Raw genomic sequence first — 19549 nt, forward strand, 5'->3', positions numbered from 1 at the left:
GCAAAGAGCAGCATTTCTGGACAGAAGTGCCTCTGCATGATTTTACCACTCCTGGTGGCCAGTAGAGCCAGTCCTGTTCCTGGCACATTTCTCATGGCCCTGCTTGGGAGTTTATTAGACTACTCTTCCTTGCCATCTTAATTCCTGGCCTGTAGTGTCATCCCTCTTCATTTCCAAAGCCATAACACCCCTTCCACAAATCTCTGTCCCTCTCATCCAGAGCACAAACACGTTCTCCAGCTTCTGGGTAATACAATTGTGAACGTGATTATTTTGGTCCTGTATACATAAGTGAATTGCAAAATTATATTCATATCCTGTCAGATGGTTGAAGTAAAAAAGGTGTTGTCTTTTGAACAGCCAACAATGTGAGAGACTTATCCACATGATAATCTGATTATATTTCTCATAGCGGACCAAGTATTCAATCATGTGCTTTCTTCTATTTAAACTTACAATCTTCATAAAAGATACTGAAAGACAATTTTAACACCTGTACTAATAACCTCTGAGAACAGAGAAACAGTACAATGGCAACAGAGATAAGCAATGGGAGGAAATTAAATCAATAGGCTTACTCTGCTATGCAAATTTAAATATTTACATTTGTGGGATTAATGCCTAATTGACATGATTAAGAAAAATATTGGCTTTTCATTGGGCAAATTCCATTCATATATATGGTTCATGAAATGAAGAAATCTGGGAATATGTGATGCTGGAAGAGATGTGAAAAATGAGGACTGGTGTAAAAGTGAAACCTGAATATGAAATTGCAAATCAAGCTGCCACAGTGGGGGCAACCTCCTAGCAGAGCAGGTGATGGATATTCTTGTGTTTTGCTGAGCTAATAACATGGGCTGTAGCCTGGGCAGAAAGAGAGCAACAGTTAAATTCTGCACTGATTACAAGTTTATAGTCCTACTCAGTCTGTTTAAATGCAGTCAGTGCCTGAATATATGACATTATTATGCCTCAGCCAGGTGATTGTCAGCTCTGATCCTGTAATGGCAACTTTTCTTAACCTGAAAACACCCTACACAAGATGCGTAGCCTCAGCTGCTCCCTTTTAACTAGAAAAGTCTCACTGATGCTTGATGCTGCAGCTGTGACCTTACCTTGGCAATTAGTCACACAAGTACCGTTCTGCAAAAAAATGTACTCAAATACTCATACTAATGATGATTATATTTGTCCTCTAAATCTAATTTCCAGGGGTAATTCTTTCAGTCATTGTTTGGGGCTGGATGGGTAAGAGAGGATCACTTCATGGTCTCCTGCCAACAGTGCAGATGAGAGGTGAGGAGCAGAGACACTGCTTTCCTCATCCATCCACTGTGTCTCCACTTGCTCTTTGTAGTGTTGAAAAGTTTTTTACAATGAATGATGCCAGTGACTTGTTTACTAAGAAATCTGGGCCTTGGATGGATGCAGAGTTGAAGCAGAGGAATGAGGAGGAGTTAAAGAAACAGCAAAAGGAACTTCAGTGGTTGTACTCGTTATCCTAGGATAGACTTTGGACTGTGCACCTAATCTCTCAGGAATTATTTGGGTGAACTGGTGACTCGAGGATGTTTATTATTTTAAATACCATCAAACCATACAGATGAAATTTACTGAATAATAAATCTGTAGACAGATGAACTCTGCATATTGTCATATACCACTGTAAATTTGGGAGAAAAACAAGGTTTTTCTTACCACATTTAACTGGGCACAGAACAGAAGGGTTTAGGAATTTATAGCCAATGCTTTCCTCCATTAAAAACAAGAGATTTGTAAATTACTGGCTTAATTAAACTCAAATCATGTCAGCAGGACCACCTTGGGGTCATTATTGTTTCTAGAACTTGACCTTTTTGAGTGATGTCCACAGGAGGGAAGAGCAAAAGTGGGGTGGAGCACGGAATGAAGCACACTGCAGATAATTAAAGGATGTAGGGAACTGAGTACAAAAATCCATTGATTCCTGTTTTATTTCAGCTGGTGGCCAGTGCAGGAAGCATATAAGAAGCACAGAAAATAAGAATTCCTCATCGGCCCCAAATGGTTCATAAAATGCAAGTGAAACTGCCGAAGGCCCTTAGGAGACAAAGGCACCTGTTTTCCTGCTCCCAGTTACAGAGACAGGTTGCTCTATGTGGCCATCTCTTTGCTGTACCCAGATTTTACAAAATATAAAGGCATTTGAGAGGAATGAATGTGGAACGTGTCATAAGGAGAATTAATCTGTTTTCTCCCCTTCAACAAATGTCATCAGCCCTGTGTGCGTGAGAGGAAAAGACAGCAGCAGCAATGCACAGCTATGAGTGGCAATCCCAGGCTGCAAACAAGCGTGGATCTGCAAAGCCCTCTTCACAGGGCTGGCAGAGAGAGAAAGGGGGAGTGCAGATGTTGTGTGGGAAGGGTCTGTGACAGGTGACCCCATGCTCCAAGTTTCTTTAACTTCTTTTAACTTCCAATAGAAATCCCTCAGACACCAGTGTTTTCTATACAGAGAGAAATTATTCTCTCTGTGCAGTGTTTAGAGTATAATACAAATTACAGGCCCACTTGGATGCTCACAGGAAATGCTCCATTACTCATCCAGTTGTCAGCTTCTTGTTGATAATATGCAATAGAAATAACTATTAATACTTACAGTGTGGCAAAATGGGAAAGTAAATACCTAAGAAAGCAGTGGTTCTGACAGCAGGCAGTCTTTTGAGAAATGACATTTTCTATGATTTTAAGCCACATGTGCTGGCTAACAAGATCACCTTCACCAGCTGAAAACATCGTGTCATTAACTGAGTCACATAATGCCAATAACCTTAAACACAAAGACGTAAACCCCTTGCTTTATCCAATGCCCTACAAGACACCAAACACAGACTTGGACCCTACCCTTGGCAAAGGACTGGCAAAAACACTGTGTTTTTCACAGGCACCTTTAAACCCAGCAGCAGAGCTCAAGGAATACTGCAGGGGATTGCTTCCCAGCTTACTTCAGCACTGGCCTTTCCACCAGTCACGCTCCGTTGGGTCTTGCTGGGTGTCCTCAGCAGCAGAGATGCCCGGCATCATTATGCACCAAAAAACAACAAAGAGAGCTCAGATGGCTTCAGAGGAAGTGGGATCTGCAGCCCAGGCTGAGGGGAGCTGACAAAGAGCGAGGAAAAGTCAGGCTTCAATAACTCTTAATGACAGCTCTCGTTAGCACTAAAAAAACAACTCAGCCATCGTGGTGTGAGTCAGTCTGAAGGGGTGCCCATCGCCCTTGTGCTGCAGGTTGCAGAACCATGAAGGAGGCTGTTGTCCTCAAAATCAATAATGCAGAGCCGCAGCAAAAAGCGTGCAATGCCCCAATGCAAAGTCACTGCTGTCTACCAGACTGGAGACTGACTGCTGCCATTTCAGCCACTCCATCTTTTTGCAGGATCCTGTTTAACCCATCAACCTACATTGTTGTTTCAAGTGGGAAAAAGTAAGTTGTTTCAGCAAAGTCTGACTTCATCTTCTTTCCCAGGCCCCTTGATCAGCCCCTGGAATGACTGGTGTAGATGGACACTCACAAATAGCACAGGCTGGAAAAATCACAAATTAATTACCATCCTTCATTTTTCTCATTTCTTAGTATTTATTTGACTAACAGAAAGGAAGGTTTAACATTTTAGAAAGCTCTTATCACCCTTTCCAGCTTTTACTGGAAATAAAAACTGTTGAAGCAAAAATCAGTAGTCAGGATTTGTAGGAGTCAATGGATTCCCAAGCTTTCAAAACTCCCAAGAAATGCCATATACTTGAACTTTTTCCTTATCAGTCCCACTGAGCCCTTGGATATCTTTTTGGCTTTAGGAGCATTGTACCTGCCAACATCACAGACAAAATCTATCCAAGTCTTAGTACTTTGGCCACATCTCCTGTGATCCTCTACTGGATAAACCTTTTTCATCACTCACCTCTCAGTGATTTTCTTGTGTCAAGAATGGGCTACATTCTCATTAGATGAATGAGACAAAGTGAAAATCCAGCTGCTGATATTTCCTTTCTTCTGAGAAAAAATAATATTTATTTACTATGATTTGTGATGAAATAGGTTGTGAAAGCCCCAGTGGAGACACAAGCCCTGGAATGATCTGGGCTATACATGAGATATGGCTACACATCCTGAAAGTTTACAGTCTAAAATAAAAAGACAAACAACTCTGATGTTATTGCAGACAAAGAATATCACATATCATGAAATTAAACTGTCCCAGTGGGAGAGAGATTTGTTTGGGTCTGTGGATAAGACTGGCAGAAATTCATCCCCCGAGAGTAACAGTATAAAATATGAGCTTAGAACAACATCAATTACCATACATTTAATAATTTAAATGACGTATACTCCATCTGTGCCTCAATTAACACCAGACTAGCCCATTTATTTCAGTGCTTGGATATCTTCTCTACTGTCTGGATTTCTGCTGTAATACTGATGGAGTAATGTTTTATCATCAATTTCTGTTTCTCAGGAATTTTCATTCTGTAAAATAGCTCTTTGTGGCAGCTATCTTGAACTCACAATAACTTCACATCAAGAATTCAGAGGTATCATATGACTGTTATTTTAACATCATTTGTGTATTCAGTTCCACAGAATTATGAAATGTAATTAGGAGAAAGGGTTTAGAGAATTTACATGTAAGATATTTCACAGTCATTAGCAACATCAGCAAAGCCCTGTTGGACCAACACAGGAAGGCAGAGAGAAATGCTCCTATTTTTCTAGTGTTCTGGAGTGGTTTTCCCATTTGTTGACTCTAGACATTTTTTTCAAGCAAAACCTAGTTCCAGGAGCATGGGAAATTGCCCTAGATTTATATTCATACACTGTGGAGGACGAAAACCTGATCCTATACAATCAATCACTTTCCATTTCATTTCAATATGGAACCGCATGACAGCACACTGGGGAAAATGGAAATGTAATGGTATCACAGCTGCTCATGGGCACATTAGCAGGAGGACAAACCCAAGATAATACTGAGTTCAGAAGTTCAGATCCAGCACAGGGTTATAAAAATTAAATTACAACCTTTGCTAGACTCGAATCCTTGGAGCAACTACTCCCCTGACACACACACACACACATGGTGTCTTGTGTCCTACAGCAGAATTACTGGGTTGCTTAAAATGACAACTTTCAAGTGTGAGTATTTCTTCCCTTCCCTTGCTATCTTCAGTAATTTCTCAGAAGACCCATGACCTTGTTCTTTCTTTGATAATTCTGAAGTTGCAAACCAACAGAACACCAATTTTGGAATACTTTTAAATACTATTTTTTAGCATAATGGAAATGTCATAGCAATAGCCCAATGCATGCACATGTATTAATAGCTTTTTTTGGCAGGAATAAAAAAGTCTAAGAAGTGAACATACTTCTCAGTGTATGTAAAAGCCTATTGGATTTTAATGCCTTGGTGTGAAAAATCAACATTTAACCCAACAAGGTTCTCACCATGTTTGGATGGAAGCATCACTCCAACATCAAAACGGTTACCAGGACAGCTGGAAGAGTGGGAAGGAGAGAAATGCTGCAGGGAATGTGCAGGGTCCAGCTCCTCCCATAAACTCATGCGCCTTCACTGGCCGACAAACAGGCTGCCCCAAAAGGGCCACCTGAGCCAGGGTAAGGCTTTGTGATGGTTTTCACACTGCTAAAGGCATTTGTAGGTATTTGTAGGAAATGTAGCTCCCTGGCACCTGATGCCCACCAGCTCCTTCACCCACACTCCACAGTTCAGAGAGGGCAGAACCACAACAGGAATCTTCCCTGATTTTTGTTTTCATTGCTGATCCTGAGTTTCTTTGCTGTTTTAATTCAGAGCAGAGACTGCAGGAGGAAGAAGCTGTGGGGTGAGGACTAGGGTCACTCATGTATCTCTTGGGAGGGTTCCTGCCAACTGCAGCTAAAACCATGGAGGTTTTTGTGGGACAGCAAAGGAACGGACCCATAAGGAAAGGCCAAGAGGGACACTGAAGTAATTTAGTGACATGATGCATTTGTTGCTGTGACTTGCTGCTGTGCTCCTTTCTGACAGTGATCCAAGGAAACTATCAGATGGGCAGAGGATGTGTACTGAAGAGATTTATTGACTTGTGTGACCCCAAAAAGACCTAGCTGGTGCTGTGTTCAGTGGGTCTCTAGTTTGTATTCATTTGCTATTTTCCTAACAAGATTTTTCCTCTCTCTCTCACTCGCTCTTTGTCTCTCTCTCACACACTCTCTCTCTCCATCTATCTTCCATCTGAGAATGAAAAATTACACTTTTAAATCTGAATGTAAGGCTGCCAAACATTGCAGTAGGGTTTGGCAACACTTGGATGATTACTGAATTCCTCGTTGCAGTGAGCATCTCACTGCAAAATGACAATATCTTCTAAAACAATGGATTTCATAGCAAAAAGGGATTACATCCCAACCCAGGGAAATGTGCTGAATGCAATATCCACCATGCCTCTGCATCACAGGAGACATCCATCACAATTTGGCCAAAAGCACTGCAACAGTTACATGTCATCGTGATTTGGCAAAAGCAGTCAAACAAAGAGCTACTGAAGTAAAGTTACTGAAATACGCTTCCTTCAACATACCTTGTATAATATTTCTCCTCCCAAATTTATGGGTTTTTTCTCATCTTTAGGAATCACTAGAACTACAGCTCCCCTCTTTTAACCTAGGGTCACTCTATTTCTTAATCTTTTGGTTGGCCCACCATAGTCTCATGCCATTCTAGCAGCATTTCACTGCAAGTAAAATCTATGTACCAATTTGTACTATGCATTTCCTTTTCCTTCATGCCTAGATTTTACTAAAACGCTTCTATACTTACATAGTCATCTACAACAAACTAAAAAAAACACTTCAAAACTTATTTCTTTCCAGGAGGGAAGGAAATCGGCTTTGCTACTGTTTCATTTATAGGATCCCCTTAGGGGCTTGCATACATATGTTTTGCTGCAGGCTTACTGCATCGCCTGTGATTTCCACTCAAAGGACCCTGCAACAAACAAAAATCATAATCTTTTCCCCCCATCTATTTTAAACAATATCAGAGAGTAGAGAAGAACACTCATTTGTCTTTTTTAAAATGATATTTTAATTACTCATGTCATGCCTCAGCAAAATGGGAAGCCTTTTGTTAAAATGGGGCTTAATTGCATTACGAAGCCTTCATGGGACCCTTGCACATAAAGCGCTTTTCTTCAGACTTTCAAGACCTAAATTTGCAGTTGGCTCCTGACCAGCGCACTCGAGCAGATAGGCACGTAGGTAGCGGGCAGACCCCGTGTTGATGAAGTAATCATAATTGACTGCCTCGCATGTGCTATTCCACAAATTTGCCCGCAAACAAAAATTGAATCCGCATGTTGGTTTGCATTTTGAATTCATTCAGAAAAAAACCCTAACCTAAAAAAAACCCCAAAGAAAACCAGCCCTTACTATGTCAGAAAGCATGAAGACACCTTCACGGACTGTTGGCTACGCCTCAACAAAGCTTTACAACAATCTGTTAGACAAAAAAGAGACTGATGCAGATACCTTAATAAGCATCCCATCTGTGAGGTCATCGGGATATTTCAAACAACTTTCAGCTCTCATTAGTTTAGTGGACTCCACAAGCATGTGCTTATCTTTTGTAACTTTTGCAGCCAAACTTCCTGGGAAAGCCTCTGAGCTGGGTGACATTCCTACCCATGGGTCAGTCTGCAGTAATGAGCCACCAATTTATGTGTCCTTTGCACTCGCAGGCAGTATATGTTTATACTAACCCTTATGTTGAGATTTTTTTCCTTTATCCATGTAATTCTCTGGGTTCTACCATGCAAACCTCATTTTTTCTAATAGGCTACAATTAGGATATCCAAGCTGTTGATCACAGTTATTTGCAACACTGATGGGCATTTTCCAAGAACAAATGCCATTTTATTTTTTTACTATATTAGCAATGGAATGTGTAACCGAGATTGTGCCTGAAAAGTAATAGTGACTAGTGGAGTTGCAGGCCCATGGGAATCCTTATCAGCTCTCTGGTTTTGTACCTCAATTAACACAGAAGGTATAGCATAGTCTATTGCTTCTCATAAAATACACTATGCATGACGTTGCACGGAAATGAGTTTTACAATTTTTCAAGTCTACTAGGCCTGAATGAGTGAATGGGTATTTATTACAATTTCTTACAGTTTTATGCACTTGAAAGGGATAAAGCAGGTTCATCAGCACTTGCCCACATGTTAGGTCTTCACTGCACTAATGAGTACCCCTTTAAAGGGGATGTTGTAATGCTATTTTCTTTTCTAAGAACCCCCATGTCTGTATTCAGAATTTGCTGGACTGAACCATTCCGCTACTTAAGGTACAAGAGGGTAATATCCACAGTCCTTATTCAGATCTTTCTTCAGCTGCTGCTGTTTTCTGAGTTTTGTATGAAGGACATGAGTGGAAAAAGAGAACTGGTGAAACACTAATGACAGATGCAGTATGAAGAAGTAAGAAGAGATGCCACAGAATGTTTGTCTGCAGGACCATAAAAGGTAAAACCAAAACTTTTGAATAGGATGGAAAAAGCAAGGGTGACCTGAGGAGTGAGCCAAAAGGTGTGTGCATGTGCATGGTTGGAGGGGTGTCTGTCCAAGGCAGGACAAATGGACAAATATGATTTGGGGAAGAAAGTGAAAAAATGGAAGCTAAACAGAAGATATTTCAGTATTTCAGGAGTGATGTAATCAATATCCAGACTAAAATTTTTGTGGGAAGGCTGACATAGCAGTAAAATAGGGAAGAGATTACAGAAAAATGCCTGAATGGGAACAGTGTAAATGAGGAGTAAATCGTCAAAGATTAGCATCATCTGAAAATCCCAAGGTGAGCAGGGCAATGATGAAGGTTAGAAAGGACAGAGTAAGATGGGAGAGACCGATTTCATGCTTGGAGGTATTCTGTATTCTGATCACATTTCATATTTCAATTGTCCTCATTTTCATCCACCGTAAAGAGAACAAGAGTTTAATTCCCTCCTTTATTAACTTTCTTTCTCCAGCACTGTGCGTTGGCTCACTTAATGTGCGCAACTTCTTTTTCAAAGGAAATAGAAAACATTTATGGGGCACCACATGACTTGAATAAGGAGGGAAAAAGCCTCCATTCCAGACTTTCTCAGCTACCAAATGCCTAAAGAGGTTCCTCTGCCTTCCCACAGATTCCAACCAAAATTAATAAAACCTGGGAAAAGTCTGCTAGGAAGAATCACTCAGGTCATATTCCATGAGCAGGAAGAACCTTGAGTTTGGATGTAATGGGATCTTTGGGTTTGATAACAATTACTCTCATTTCCTTCTTTATGTCTACCTATATGCAATTTTTATTCTGCCTTGACTATTTACAGCTTGCAGTAAACACCAGCAATATCTTTTCTGTTGGTACTTCTCATAACTACTCTTTCACTTAAAAGGTGTCTGGAACGACATCAGTGATCTGCTTTCCCAGGCAGGCTGACTTCTAGGTTTCTCCCTTTACTCTTCTTGTACTCCCTAACAAATCCTATAAAATGTGACCTTAATCTCAACAATCATCACAGGCTTAGTGATGTTTATTTGTGTTTTACTGTCAGTTTTCATTTTTACAACTTGTGTGCTCATACGGAGTCAGTGTGGTTTCCTTTCATTGTTCCATAAAACAAAGTAGCTCACATTTGAAAAGGGAATTTCAACCACAGTAAAATCCTTTTCCTGTCTTAGAGAAAAATGTTTCTGGGGTGGGTTAAACACTATGTTTTCCACATGCAAACCTGATGCAATTCGGAACAGACAAGTAAAATGCATTGTTGGACCACAGAAAAAGTGAGGTGAGGAAGAGAGGTTAAATAGCTAGTCCTGGGTAATGAGAAATAAATGCAAATAGTAGCCAATGCTTTTCAATTTACTTCTGCAAAGATATATATATATAAAAACAGTATTTGCATAGGAGACTGAAGATTTGTGTGTGTTTCATGATCCTGAAGTAGCACACAAAAACCATTTATGAAGAACAAAGCTTTTGCTGTGGTTGTCCTTGGAAGATGTCAGCTTTCCTATAATTTGTGATATGGGATATTAATTTTGGAACTAACAGCAGTATAGACATCTAGAAAGAGAGAAAATTTAACCCAAATCTTCTAATAAGGTCTTGGTCTCCTCTCTTATAAAGTCTTCTCAGGCAGCCCCTTCATAAGGCTTGCAGTAAAAGCAGAGGGTAATGTTTAAGGCAGCTCAGATAGCAATATTTCTTTGGGTTTTTTTGAACTGATACATCTCAGACTCATGATTCACAACATCATGGTAACTGTCCTGCAGAACCAGGTTAAACAATACAGTTTAGTGCTTTCAACAACAGTTTAATGACAGGTTGTCAATAATCGGTTCGCTTATTCTGATTATTAGGAAAGCAACTAATCTGTAAGATGCCCTTTCTCTCTGTTTGCTGGAAGGTCCAAGAGATGCAATAAAGGCAGCTTTACTTCTAGGAGCCTGGCATAGCCTCGCACGCTGCCATCTCCACCTGCAAGGGCACACAAACGCTGCCTGGTTCTAGCCCCACAAAGCACTGACCTCAAGCTGCAGATATGTGCTTAGTGATACAAAGACTTACAGAAATGTAAAAAAATGTAAAGCAAGTAAGATCATCAGGAAGAACAACAACTGCTGTCAGAAACCTGATTCATTCTCTGTAAGACAAACAAAAGCAGCATTTAGGGGTAATTATTAGCTGTCCTGTGCCCTTCATAGATTAATGACTCTATTATAGGGTGTTTTGGGGGGGTAGACATAGCCTAGATCTCAACACAGTCATTTAAACATGGGTGTTTAGAAGCATCTAAACCACGTTCTGGATCTCTTTGCTCCCACGTGCCACACAGAAGTTTATGCGTACTTCGTAGATTCTGAGTAATTTTATATATCCTGCGCAGCTGTCTCAAACCCTCAGGTATGAGAAATTAGTGATTCAAGAATGTACAAGCAAACTCCTACAGTTTATAAGCGGCAGAGAGTCTGCAGGGCAGTACCCCCCTGGCCCAGAGCCCTGCCCCTAATCAGACCATGAGCGTCATCCCAATGTAAAGTGACAATTCCTTCAGCAGGTGGTAGTCTAGATTTGTCAGTAAGCAACAGGAGAGTGGAGAGGATGCTCAAAACCATGGGTGAGAAGGGATCCTGCCCACATATTGACCCCTCTGCCCCGGGAACATTCCTCTTTGCAAACGCGGCATGAAGTGCTGGAGAACCTGCCTCGCTCCTGGATACACCGCTTTAGTTTCTCAAGCCTGGAAGGCTCTTTCCTCCCTTAGGACATCATCCGAGGAAGGAGACAGCAAAGCCAGGCCTGAAGTAGTAGCATATAATCTGCTATTCATTGGTCAAATGGTCTTACCCTGTGCTACCATAGGAAATGCAAAGGCTTTAGCCATCCCAGCAAGGCTGTGCCATTCAGCACCAGATCACAGTGTCCACAACCTATCATTTCTGGCTAGCTGACCTACCCCAGTGACGTGGGAGCCCACACAGGTCTAAGGGAAACCTAGTGCATTCTGAATTGCCAGCCTGAAAACAAGATAAATTTCTGTCAGATTGTCATTAGACTGATTTTAATCTTACAGAGCTAAACAATCCCTTCTGCTGAAGGCTCCAGATGGGATAAAAAGAATGCAAATAGCAGTTGAATCAGTGTGATAGAAAGGGAAGATTGGGAGCAGAGCCTTGTTTTCTACTATTTGAAACCCAGCCAATGAGTCATTTAATCTGCAGTGACATGTATAGTACCAGTAGCTTGTAAATAAGATGATTAATATAAATTTTAATTTTTTTTTGAGATGCGAAGTTGAAGATAGTGTCCTGTAGGCAGGTGGAACACCACCTCTGGCAACATCCAAATAGTCTGAAAGAATCAAGCATCAAATTTCTTTCAGTAACTGTGTAAGTACTTAGCCAATTTCAGCAGATACAATCTCATTAATAACATTTCTTGCACTTTCTTTCACGTTGTTTTCAATTGGATCTTTTTAAGGTTTTGTTTTGGAAATGAACTGATATAGAGAGGTGTTTTAAAATTAAATCCCCTCTTTTCACTAATATTTACTTTTTTCCCCGTATCTGACTAAGCTTGTACTGCAATAACTCTGTGCTTTCTAATCTGGAAAGGTGCCTCATGCTTAACCAGTAGATGCTGATTGGTTTTTTCCTGCTCTGTATTTATATAAGAATTGTTAAGGGAGATAGCAGGTCAAAAAAAAAAAAAAAAAGATTGTGGAAAAGTAGCCATGTAAGAGTCACCCTTTCAGCTTGCATCCTCCATTTACCTTTAGTTGACATCTAGTTTTAGTAGATATTTAAAATAAACCAAAATAAGAGACTCAAAAAGTGCATTTGGGTGCTCACTCTACTCAGGCTGGAGCCGCACACAGGTTTGGCACCAAGGTAAAAGAGGAATGGCAACAAAAGGAATTTATGATGGCTGTGCAAGATCCTCATTGTCTTGTGTGAATCTTTCCAGATTTAATTTGAAGTCTCATATGGAGAAACTTCAAGGGTTGCCAATTGCTTCTAGCATTAACCCACATTTCAACAGATTCAAATGACAAATTTAAATCTCTCTTTTACATTAAAAGTAATAAAGTATTTTTTTTCAAAAGAGTAAAAAATTTGTAAAATAAATCGAACTGTAGCTTTCATATTATTTCTTAATTGTTCAAATCCCCCAGTCCCCTTCAACCCCATGCAGCAGATATCCCACTTTCAAAACATTTGTTCCAGCACCTACTACAGTGATTTTATTAAGGTGATTCCATTTCTGCTGTGGTTGAAATTGTGGTGGTGATTTTGCTGTACAGTTCACCCATAATAACTCAGGAAAAAGAGCCAAAGAGAAAGCCAAGTATGGATTAGACTTCTGCAAATGTTTCTGTACAGATGGAAGCACATTCACAAGTGATCTCACTGAAGTGATTGGGATGAAACACCACTCAAAAGCTATAGGTAAGTGCTTATAGTAAGGTACGTAATTAAGCTTCCACAGCCAACAGACATAATACATTTATTATGGGGAAGTAAGAGCATGGACAAACCCTGCAGGCAACTAATGAAAGGACTTCAGAGTTTCTTGCTGCAGTTAAATGATTCCTATTAGAGCTCCAGCCAAATGCCCCGTTGGACGGAGAGTACGGATTCAGTGTTGGCTGTGGAACAGCTACCCGTACCTGAGAGAGGTTTACACTGAAGAAAAGCAGTGCCCTGGTAGACCAGTTTTACACTAATTAGTGTGAAGTGGCACAAAATTGAAGTCCACTTGCAACAGTGAACCTGTTTCAGGACAGCCTCAAATGTGCTACAGCAGGTTTTAATTTGCGTGCAAAAGACCACATTCAATGAGCTTGCTGCCAATTAAGATTATTTATAGAGAACATGACGTTTAATTTCAAAGCTCACAGTCTCAGGGAAGAGAGGGCAGGCCCTGAATGAATGCAGATAAGAGACTCCCAACAGCGTTGGCATGTGGCAACACTTGGCTGCGGACAGACGTCCCCGAGCGACGTAGCGGTGTGGGGAAAAGACATCTCCACCCTCCCTTGTCTGGGCTGCCACCTCCTGGCTTCTGAGGGACGTCCTGGCCCCTTCAGTCCAAATGAGCTCAACTAGTGCCAGCAAAACTAAGAAATTCTTACTGAGAGACTCCTGGAAGGAGGAAAGAGGGACATTTTGAAGGAGGTGGAGGCTGCAGCCAGCACTCCATGGTGCAGATGGTTCACAAGCCACATCTGGGGATGCCCCACAACAGTGAGCCTGACTCCTGAAGACCATAAAACATTGCCACTGGCAGGCTCTTTGTACAAAACCTGGCTTTTCATGTAAGTATTTAGAATTTTAGAATATATTTTAAAGTATTTTTGGAAGTGTCCATTTCCTGGCAGGTTTACAGCAAAGCCAGGACAAGCTGCAAACACTGAAGTCACAGAGAGTCAGTCAAGAGCACCCCAGGCTCAGAAGCTGCCGAAGGGAAAGAGCTGTTGGCAGGTTTTAACAGGCTCCCTCCAATGGAGACTTTTAAAAAGCACAAAACACCACAGCAATAAAAATGTAATGTGCTAACCTGAGGTAAGCCGGAGAACGAGCTTCTGAGGAAAACTTGATGTTGATTTTCAGAGAGACACAGCCCATTCCTTATCCCAGCCTGTCTGGCCTGGCAGCTAGAGAGCCTGTTGGCACAGTGCTTATCCAGCCCTTAATTACAAGCCTTATCTATCAAATTAAAATTCATTAAAAATGACTAGGTGGGCTCTTGCTAGTGATTCTCTGTGGTGATGACATTGTACCTGTAAAATAGGTTCACATTACTCTGGGTCCTGCCAGCTACACTGCATTGTGCTGAATGTGCTGAAGTCAGGTGTTGCTCATTACTACCTGCAGAGAAAAACTAAGGGAGTTTCCAGCAACAACAGTGTTATTGTTAATGTCACAGATGAGTAAAACCTCAGCTACACTGGTGTGCAAAGACCTTGCCGTCTGTGTGTTCAGGAAAAATGAATTCCACCTGTGACAGGTAAGGATGGTAAAAGGATGGGAATGCCTGATGCAAGTGAAAACTGAAGGAATTTATCCTGACAAAATTAAAATTGAGATATTTTATTGCTGCAATTTAATACCCAGGGGAAAGGTCTGCCAGAGCAGAAGATCCAGGCAAGCTGACTATCAGAAGGGGACAGAAGGCTGCTCTGGTGCAGCTTGCTTGTATCAGCAGTGAAAGCAAGCAACTTCACATAAGGAGCAGGCAAGAGATGATAACTTTCTCATGGTCAACCTGCAAATTACTGATCTATAGTCTATTACACTGAAAGAAGAATGCTGTAGCATTCTGCATTAAAGTTGCACTAATATAGCTCTATCTTTCCTAATCCGTCAGGTAGAAAAGCATTGCTTTCTGCTGTATATGTTTTGAAATATTTAGTCGTTAAAATAATTGAAAATATTCATTAGCCAATACCAGTAGATTTAGAGAAGGTTAAAACACAACTATGTGTGAAGCCTTCACTCAGTCCATCCATCAAAAAGAAGAAGATGCATTTTCTGGGACTAGCAAATAAACTGATATGAAAATTCCTGGTCATGTTTTCTAAGCATTTGGCCAAACCTGTTCATGTCCCAAATGCCTTGCTAAGAAGAATGAAAAGGTGATTAGCCCAGTAACAGTGACCAAAAGATGATAATTACTGTACCATTTCTATAATCAAGTTTCAAATTGGAGATAAGACTGGTGCAGTGGACATACGTAGAGAGGAGAGCATGGATCCCATCCTGATGGGATTTATCTTGTCAGGACTGATAAACAATAACAAAACTGTCAACCCAAGAATGAAAAAAACATGAGCTGGACTTGAGCCATAATAATTATTTGAGTTTTGTGATATTTTAAAATACGTAAGAGAATTTAAAATGTCTATTTAACTCCTGGTTTGATAGCCCAGGTTTTTCCTGAAACCAGAAAAGTCCTGAAATTTACTAAAAGAAAAAGGGAAGTGAAGAAACTGACATTCGCCTGTCATCAGGATGTAAAAAAAATATTATGGTTCCACGGGACTGAATTAAAGAGTGTCAATGCTGCATTGGCTCAAGTAAACAAAATGCTCATCTATCAGCTGTTTAAAAAGAGATTAGTTAAATGGCTGTCTCAGAACAATTCTGTTTTCTAGCCATTAGATGTTGTTTTACTCCTCAGTAAGGTAAGTTTGGTGGGAGATCTCTTTGATTTATAAAACACTTTCTTTGTTGCAAAATCCCATCTATAAACAAACAAATTTATTGCAACTTAAGCTGCGGTTGCTCCTATTATACTGTCAGTTCTGATTAACTTCACCATAATCTGGTACATCAGTTTATTATAACGGGCAGACACGGGTTTCTTCTCCTGAGAACAAAGTAATGGATATGGGGAATGAAGACCTTTGTTTTTAATGCTGTAGTCTGTTGTAATGCAGTGAAAACCAACAATAAGAACGAGAACAGTGACGGATCCACAAACCTTGTGGATGTGTCACGGTTTAACCCCAGCTGGCAACTATCACACAGACACTGGCTCACTTCCCCCACCCCAGTGGGATGGGCAGCAGAATCAGAAAAAAAGAGAAAAACTAAGAACAGTTTAATAATTGAAAGAAAGTAAAATATATTAATACTAGTAATAACGGTAATGAAAAGGGAGATAGCAAGAAGAGATACAAGAATAAGAATCCAAAAACCAAGCAATGCACAATGCAACTACTCATCAGCTTCTGACTGATGCCCAGCCATTCCCTAAGTAGCCAGGTAACACCCCCAGTTTATATATGGGTCATAGTGTTCCCTGCTAGGAAATATCCCTTCTGACAGGCCAGGTCAGCTGTCCTGGCCATGCTCCCTCCCAGCTTCTTGTGCGCCTCCTCACTGGCAGAGCATGGGAAACTGAAAAGTCCTTGAGTAAGCACTGCGTAGTAACAGCTAAACCATCAGTGTGTTACCAACGTCATTCTCATCCCAAATCCAAACCACATCACTGTACCAGCTACCACAAAGACAACTCCGTCTCAGCCAAAACCAGGACAGGATGTTGTCTACCCAGATTGTGGTAAAGAATTCGACATAATTTCCCACTGCATTCTCCTGGAGAAGGCATTTGCTCTTGGCTTGGAAAGGTACACTACTTGCTGGGTAAAAAACTGGCTGGATGCCCAGGCCCAGAGTGGTGCTGGGTGGAGTTACATCCAGCTGCAAGCCAGACACAAGTGGTGCTCCCCCGGGCTCAGTGTTGCAGCCAGTCCCGTTTAATGACCTTATCAACAACCTGGATGAGAGGACTGAGTGCACCCTCAGTCCGTCTGCAGTCAAAACCAAGTTGGGCAGGAGCATTGATCTGCTGGATGTTAGGAAGTCTCTACAGAGGGATTGGGACAGAGTGGATCTATTGGGTGACTCCAGATGTATGATGTTCAATTAGGCCAAGTGCTGGCTGCCTGGAGGAGAAGCACCTGGGGATGCTGGTTGAGAGTCACTGACCGTGATCTGGTGTGTGCCCAGGCGGCCAAGAAGGCCAATGGAATCCTGGCCTGTATCAGCAATGGTGCCCAGCAGGACCAGGGCAGTGACTGTCCTGTACCTGGCACTGGTGAGGCCACACCCTGGGTGCCGTGTCCAGCTCTGGGCCCCTCATTAGGAGGGTACATTGAGGTGCTGGAGTGTGTCGAGAGAAGGGCAACAAGGCTGTCTGGGACACAAGTCATTCCAGGAGTGTCTGAGGGAGCTGGGGGTGTTTATCCTAGAGAAAAGGAGGCTCAGGGGAGACCTTATTACTCTCTACACCTGCCTGAAAGGAGGGTGTAGTGAGATGGGGCTTGATCTCTTTTCCCAAATAACAAGAGATAGGACAAGAGGAAATGGCTTCAAGTTGCTCCAGGGCAGGTTTAGACTGGATATGAGAAGAATTTCTCCACAGAAAGGGCTATCAATCACTGGGACTGAGCTGTCTGGGGAAGTGGTTGAGGTGTTTGAAAGATATGTAGATGTGGGACTTAGGGACACAGTTTAGTGGTGACCTTGGCAATGCTGGGTAAAAGTTGAACATGAAAATATTAGAGGTCTTTTCCACCCTAAATGACTCTATGGTTTTGATGCTGATCTAAAAGAAGAGCTATAATTCTCCTCACTGAGAAAATCACTCATTATGAGACCTTTTGCAGTATTGGTTTAATTGGTTCTGCACCTCTCACTGTAGTGGTAAGGTGCTGCATTCCAACACACAGCACCCAGGCAGGCAGCAAGTTTAGTTTAATAGTTTTCTCTTGTTGAGGCAACAGATTAAGTATATTCCATTTTTGCCAAATACTTTAAACAAAATAAATCATTCAAGAGCCTGGACAATTACGCTGAAAGAATTCATTACTGCCTGACAACACTTGTCATCACTTTTCCATTGAATCACAAAACAGATCACAAAGACAGCTATAGCTGAGTTAGTTAGTCTCTTATTTACAAAGCAAAAAGTAACTGTGTTTCTTAAGAACTTCAAATATTTTGTTTGATGACTAATGTGAAAAGAAACAAAAGTGCTTTAAGAATAAACAAGAAGATAGTCTGAAATGCCTCACTGTGGCTAAGCATTTTTTCTCACATGACAAAGCAAGCTTTCCACTTCTTTCCTTGCTCATGGATCTAGTTTTCACAATGTGAGTGACACAGATGGTACAGCTGTGGGTCTGCATTGCTTGGCTCTTCCCTCTTGTTTTACCAGAAGGACATGGAGACAACAGCCAGAACTTTTGTCTCCTACAAGAACTTCACCTTACGTCTAGATTTCTTTTCAACCTTCTGACACAACCCTGCATTCAAAAGAGACATGCCCTGAGGAGATAAAAATTGCTGGAAATGTGCAAACGGTGATCATGCAATCACCTGGAGGGAGAAGAAACTTGCAGGCTGACACATTTACAAGAACAAAATGACAAAAATAATCAATAAATCTCCTCTTCTGCATTATCAGAGGAGATATGGTGCGATTCTTAGGGTTGGCCTGTGCAGGGATAGGAGTTGACCTTTGATGATCCTTATGGGTCCAATTCAATTCAGAATATTCTGTGATTCTTTGATCCAGTGAGTAAAAGAATCCTCCTTTTTGAAGAAGAAGCACTTCGATCTGGAGGTGAACAATTAACATAGGAATGATGACCAGCCACAAAAGTGCTATTCTCTTCAAAACTTACTTGTTGTTATGAGCATTCAGGACTTGCTCAAATAAATCCCCCAGGCCAATATTTCCTACAGGGAAACAGGCTCTCCCACCTGTCCAAAATCTTGAAGAAAAAGGAGAGGCTGAATTATTCCTAGAAGATGACAATGAAAACCCAAAGACTGGAAAAACCCAGACCAGACACTGACAAAGTGCTGTCTGTGTAACTTCAGCACCCCATAGCAGCTATGCACACTCTCAATTCATGGGAAAATTAACACCAGTTAGGTCTGACAGGGATGTTTACCTACAGGCTCAAAAGATCAAATGATGAAGAACACTGAATTTGTATGTTTAAATCTGAGGGGGTCGATTCATGCAAATTTCACAACCAGCTCAAGTTTTACATCCCCTCTAAACCATTTCTGAGTCCTTTCAAAGTACTTCTGAAATTCCCGCCGCTCACAGAAGAACCCAGTCCTCTTCCTAGTGTCGCTCACTCCTGAGTCTAGTTATTTCTTGGCAATGAGTCTCAAGCTCCAGCTGGATGTTACATAAAGTGCATTTCCTTTAATCTATTTGGAATTTGCTCATATTTCATCTCCCTTGCTCCTGTGTTGTGAGAAAGGTAATAAAAGCAACAAGTCTAACCTCTCTGAATGCTTTACCATGTTGTCCAATTTTACACATTCCCTTTTGCTTATGCCATCCTAAATGAAAAAACATAAATCTTTTCATTTTCTATGGAAGTTTGGATTCATTCGGGGAGGCAGAAGCAGCCTCTTTCTACTCTTCATGTGC

General features: G+C 41.2%; 1 protein-coding gene and 1 long non-coding RNA gene across 3 annotated transcripts in view; one reads left to right on the forward strand and one right to left on the reverse strand.

Annotated features, from left to right (window-relative positions):
• Nucleotides 1-19549, reverse strand: part of RMDN2 (regulator of microtubule dynamics 2) — a 152702-nt gene that overhangs the window by 38306 nt on the left and 94847 nt on the right. The window lies entirely within an intron of this gene.
• On the forward strand, nucleotides 13516-14972 carry LOC120749976 (uncharacterized). The gene is made up of 3 exons (XR_005699893.1): nucleotides 13516-13904; nucleotides 14516-14596; nucleotides 14704-14972. It is a non-coding gene; the product is annotated as an uncharacterized LOC120749976 (long non-coding RNA).

Source organism: Hirundo rustica, chromosome 3, assembly GCF_015227805.2.
Source record: "Hirundo rustica isolate bHirRus1 chromosome 3, bHirRus1.pri.v3, whole genome shotgun sequence".
Taxonomy (NCBI): domain Eukaryota; kingdom Metazoa; phylum Chordata; class Aves; order Passeriformes; family Hirundinidae; genus Hirundo; species Hirundo rustica.